Here is a 6,000-nt window from a genome sequence, read left to right on the forward strand (position 1 = left end):
AATAAGTAAATGTTCTTTTACCTCAGGAAAAGGAAAAAAAAAATTGATTACTTACTGCTGAAGTTCAAAAAACTTCTTGTCATTCTTAATATTTTAGTATCAATCAAATCACCTACTCGTATAATTCTCAGTTCTGCAAGATCTGAAATTGGAGTTTTTTGGGGTGAAAATACAGGAAAATTAAAGACATCTGAATTTCCAATTAGCTTCTGCAGCCTTATTTGCCATCAAAATGAATTTTTAAAAGACTCCAGGTGATCCATTGCTGAAATAGGTTTGTATTTAGGTTTTTGGATAGTGGCTCAGGTAATTTCTCTTGTTCTTCAGAAAGACTCACTTTGACAGTGAGACCAACTACCAGCAGGTGAGAGATCACATCTTCTGATACTTAATAGTAGGATGATAGACACAAACCATGTTATTTTAATAACACACAGCCAGCCATTGTTCATTTACACTCAGACATTTAAACTTCCTTGTAAAAGCTAATGTTTCATAGCTTCAACATTTTATGAAGGAAACTGCATCAGCAAAGTCTGACTAAGGAGAATGCTGTGACTTTGGACTTCCCACAGCAGAAAGTAGATGCCTAAAATGCATCAGACAGGATTTATTGCCTGTCTCTAAGACAAACCTATCTGCCAGAGGGCAGATTGCTCTGGGTCTGGTGTCATATTTAGAATAGACCAATTAAGGCTGGCAGACTTCCTTCCCTAAAGGACGTTAGTGAACTAGATGTCTTTTTTTAAAAAATTGACTGTGGTTACACTGCCACCATTAGGCTCTCTCTTAATTCAAGAAGTTTTTTAGTGAAGTCAAATTTCGCCATCTGCCTTGGTAGGATTCATACCCAAGTATTTGCCGGAGGCTCTGGATCATAAATCCAGTGACATTACCACTGGACGAACCTCCCCATAAAGATTGAGAGAACGTAAGAATATGAGCTAAGTGAGAGTGTGAGTACTGGCTGGATGGAGGATGTAAGGTGTAAGATGAGTGAGAGGACAAGGGGCCCAGGTATGTTGTTGCGTGGTTAGAGCAGGTCAGATGGAAATCAGTTTGGAGTGGGAGGATTGAGTTGGGCTTCAGGAGTGTGAATGTTGTGTCGGGTCTGGTCAGATCAGTTGTTTGGGTTCTTGGGAACAGGCGGGAGTCACGTGGGGCTGGGTGATTCTAAGACATGAATGTCAGGTGTCCACAGAGGGTTCAAAGTGGTGCTGATTCAGAGGGATGCTGTATCCAGACAGAACTAGTGGGGTTAGCCTGGCTAGGATCCAGTGGACAGCAGAGTCAGGTCTGAAGGGATTCGGGGATCAGATTGGGTCTGGTGAGGGTGGAGTCAGGTCCAGGTTGGGGGTGTGGGGGTATGAAATTGGGATTAGCTGTCAATGGGGCACTGAAGGAGGTTCAACAATGTCTCCCCGTCCCAAAAACAATCAGTTTTAATAGTTATTTAGCAATTAAAATGGGGTTTGCTTCCTCTGGTGTTTCCTGGGAAACTATTCATCTACATCAGCCACATTCCTCCAAATGGTTTCACTCTAAATCAGAGTTGTTGATTTTTTTGGAGATCTCTGGGTGCTGGGTAATTGCCCACCTTTCAATTTTGAGGGGAGTCGGCAAGGTCAGCTACATGATCATAATGCACAATTCCTGTCCTCTTGAAACAACTAAGTTGCTATTGGAAGATCTGGGCCACTATCTATGAATAAGATTTTGATATAGTTGGACATTACCTAGAAATTAACATGAAACCAACGTCAGTTCAATAGTTCAACTTTGCAGACCCTTTCCTCAGGATGGAAATGTCTAAAAATTTCAGGACCTCTGAATTGGCAGTTAATACTGAAAACAATTACAATTAGGTCTACTGTCATCTTCATTAGCAATTATTATTTTAATTAATGTTGTACTCTCACCAAGACTACAGGTGTATTTTCTACCTCTGCCTTTCATCTTTGTCCCCTCTGTCAGTCTGTTTATCACACTCAATAGTTGGAGTTTATTTTGATAGTTGTCTGTTTATATTTCATATTAAGTACATAATCTTACAGCAGTATCTCTGAATATACCAATGTCTTTAGATTATTGAATTAGAGTGTGCTTGAGTCTGTATTGACTCCAATCCTGACACTATTCAACATTGGTAATTACAACAACTACATGAGAAGCAGAATGTTCTTGTAATAAAATGCCATGTAGAAAAGTGAGTTTATTGTAAGAGTTTATTTCATCCAGTATTAACAAACTGAAAATAAATTATCCTGGATGCAAACAGTTTTATTTTCTACTCATTGTTGAGGACCAAGTAAAGATTTATAAAACTGTTATCATGGCAGCAAAGACTTTGAAATGAACAGGAAGAAAGCATGATTAGACAAGAAAGAGAAAGAAAAAAGTGACAAAATGTGTGGAAAAGAAAATGATACATTAAGAAGAGTGAATACAAATGAAAGAATTAAGACAGAAAACTAGTGAAGAGAATAAGAATTAATGCTCTGAATAAATTGGAATCAAGATTACAATGAAAAAATAGATAGTAACATGAGTGGGATCTTGTGGCATAATGAAAGTGTCCTCACGTCTGAGTTCAAATCCTACCTGACCCAAAGTGTACTAATATAACATTTGTGAACAAGTTGATCAATTGAAAAATAGAACATCTCTTCAAGAATTTTCCAAAAGAATATTGCCACAATTTTCCTTTCAGAGGGTTGCTGGTAATCTGGAATGAAGCATATTGTAGTGCTGTACCAAGGGGCCCCGTAATTCCTGATAATGCCTGAAATTTCCATTGACTACCTTTGTTATACATTATCGGCATATTTCAGGGTGCAATCTAGACTCTACAGCAAAAGAGATTTGAGAAGCCCACATCGTTAAAGGAAGGAAGACTTGCAGATACTAGGGTTGTATACTTATTTGGCCTGCCTTGGATGAAGAGTGGCATGTTTTTCAATTCACGTATCTAGGCCAGAAGATTTGCATATTTGTTATAATTCCCACCAATCAATTGATGTTGTTGTATAAGGTTGTGGCAGTACCCAAATCTGCCATAAGAGGGCAGCACTGTGGTTGCCAAACAGTACATAAGGTAGCAGGAAAAACAAGAATTGAGCATGAAGTGTGAAATTTCAGGAATAACTGAAACAAAATAACTTATTTTAATCTGAAAATGTTTCATGAGATAAACAGGAGGTGCATCAGATAATGATGATGATTAAAAACTGAAAGAACCGTGGATGCTGTAAATCATGGGAAGAAAACCAGAAGTTGTTGGTAAAGCTCAGCAGGTTTGGCAGCATCTGTGGAGAAAAATCAGTCAACGTTTCGGGCTCGATGACCCTTCCTCAGAACTCAGAATGGTGATGATTGTTCAGTTATAGAGTTATACAGCACCCTTTGGTTCAACTCGTCCATGCCCATCAGACATCCTAAACTGGTTTGCACTTTCGGCTAGTGTTATTAACAATTTATTTTGATATTTTAGATAGATGCTTTTGATAGTTCCAATGAACTTCACGTATTCAGTGAGTATATGATATATTCCTCACCACTTTTACCAATCTCAAATGCCAATTTTCTTCTCCTGAAGAACAGATAACCTCCCATAAAGGGTATTTTATCTCACAAAGGGCATCTGACCTGCCTAGAGGTGCCCTAGGGCCATATTCAAAGGGATAACTTACCCATCCACATAGCTTGTCTATTCATACAAACTCTCAAAGTTCATATCTGCTTCTAGTGGAGGCAGCTGCTGTTTTATATGGTGAGCTACCTCCACAAATAGCGCACATGTGAAACACCCCACTTCCTGCCCATACATGGATGGTAGATGCTGTGTTATGGGGCAGGACTTTGATTTTCATGCTTTCCCACAATTGCAGCAATGATGAGGCCCACTTTTGTTGTGAAAATCCAGGCCTGACTTTTTTTCCAGTTATCAGAAGGTATTTTTCCAGCACTGGGTAATATTTAGTTCTCCATCCCAGACATCATTAAACGGTAGTTGAGAATGATTCCAAAATACCCTTTTCTTTCTTATCCAAACAACTATTGATCCATTAATTCATAGTAAGCTAATGTTATACTTAGCTGTGAGTGCATCACAATCCAGTCCATTTCTAATCCAAAACTCACAATATAATCTTTCAATCGGGATTCACTGATGGCAATCAGGCATAGGACATCCTGACCCTGACTTGGAAATATATTGCCGTTCTTTCACTGTTGCTGGGTCAAAATCCAAAAACTCACCCACCACTCCCACCACCGCGCCTCCCCCCCCCCCCACCCCCCATAGCATTGTGGTTTTACCTACACCAAATGGACTGCAGCGATTCAACAAGGCAGCTCACCACCACCTTCTCAAGAGAAACATCAGGCAGTAAATGCTGGCTCAACCAGCAAAGCCCTCATCCCATGAATAAATATTACTGAAACACTGGGTATCCATTTCCTGTCTGTAGTCATTTTACCAGTTTCTAAGATCAGCTAACTAGAAAACCAGATTTATGATTATTCGCTTCAAATGACTGCAGTTGCATATGCAATATCTTTTTCTACCAAAGATTATTTTTCTCGCGTCTATGGGATTATAGATGCATATTTCAGACAGCTTGATGGATACATTTTTCAGAAAACTTGTTGGTTTATCCCTTTCTGCAGCAGAAAGAGCAGCAATAAATGTACAAGGTTGTGCTTTTCTAAGTGTATTAGCTTTGGATTGTAGACTCAATTGGTAGCTTCTATTAATAGTAATGTACAATAGGATAAGGTGCTTACCATATTTGTATATTCAGTTGAACTAGTTACAATACTTCCTTTGTAAGAAAAAAGCTAGCCCTTTTGCACAAGATTTAGGTATACCAGGCAAACAAAAATGATTATCCACTTGAACTCTGAAATTATATTTTGGACAAGAATGTTCAATTCTCAAAGAAGTAGCGTTGTAACCCAACAAATGTACAATAGTGTGGGTCTTGCCAAATGTTACAATCACCTAAAATTAAACAAAGACAATTATGGCAATAAAGCAAGATTGCTATAATACTCCGAATCAGTGTTTAACTTAAATTAGTGAACGGAGAAAAGAAACTAACAATCACATTCCCATTGCTCACAATAGCCATTTTTAGTTTTAACTTTCACAGGCTGAACATCATTCCTGCTTGTTGGTTTCTTTAGTGGTGGACAAGTGTTTTTTATCATCTGGTAGTTTTCTCTCAAACAAGTAAATTCAAAGCAATTTTCAATGAGTAAATATATTTATGTTGGCTTTATTATCAAACATAGAAAATACTTCTTACTGCATGTACTCTAGCCAGCAACATCAGTGGTTTATGCACAACAGTAAAAGCTGCCTATGCTATCTTTGCTAACTCGTATGTTTAGAATATCTCAAATAACATTCATCAGATGGGCCACTGGGCTGAGGAATGCTGTTTAATTTAGATAAAATGTGAGGTGTTGCATTTTGGTAAGGAAGATCAGTCAGGACTTGTATAGGTGAAGCGATGGCCTAGTGGTATTATCGCTGGACTGTTAATCCAGAGACCTGGATAACATTCTGGAGACCCGGGTTTGAATCCCGCCATGGCAGATGGTGGAATTTGAATTCAATAAAATATCTGGAATTAAGAATCTAATGATGACCCCAAATCCATTGCAAATTGTCAGGAAAAACCCATCTGGTTCACTGATGTCCTTTAGGGAAGAAAACTGCCATCCTTACCTGGTCTGGCCTACATATGACTCCAGACCCACAGTAATGTGGTTGGCTCTTAACTGCCCTCTGGGCAATTAGGGATGGGCAATAAATGCTGCCTAGCCAGTGATGCCCTTCATCCCATAAATGAACGAAGGCGGGGAGAAAAAGGGTTAATGGTAGAGCTCTGGGGAGTGTTGCTGAACAAAGAGACCTAGGGATGCTGAGCGCACAGTTCCTTGAAAGTGAAGTAGCAAGTAGACAGTGTGGCGAAGAAAACGTTTAGCACACTT

The sequence above is a fragment of the Rhincodon typus genome, chromosome 22 (assembly GCF_021869965.1).
Source record: "Rhincodon typus isolate 14 chromosome 22, sRhiTyp1.1, whole genome shotgun sequence".
Lineage (NCBI taxonomy): Eukaryota > Metazoa > Chordata > Chondrichthyes > Orectolobiformes > Rhincodontidae > Rhincodon > Rhincodon typus.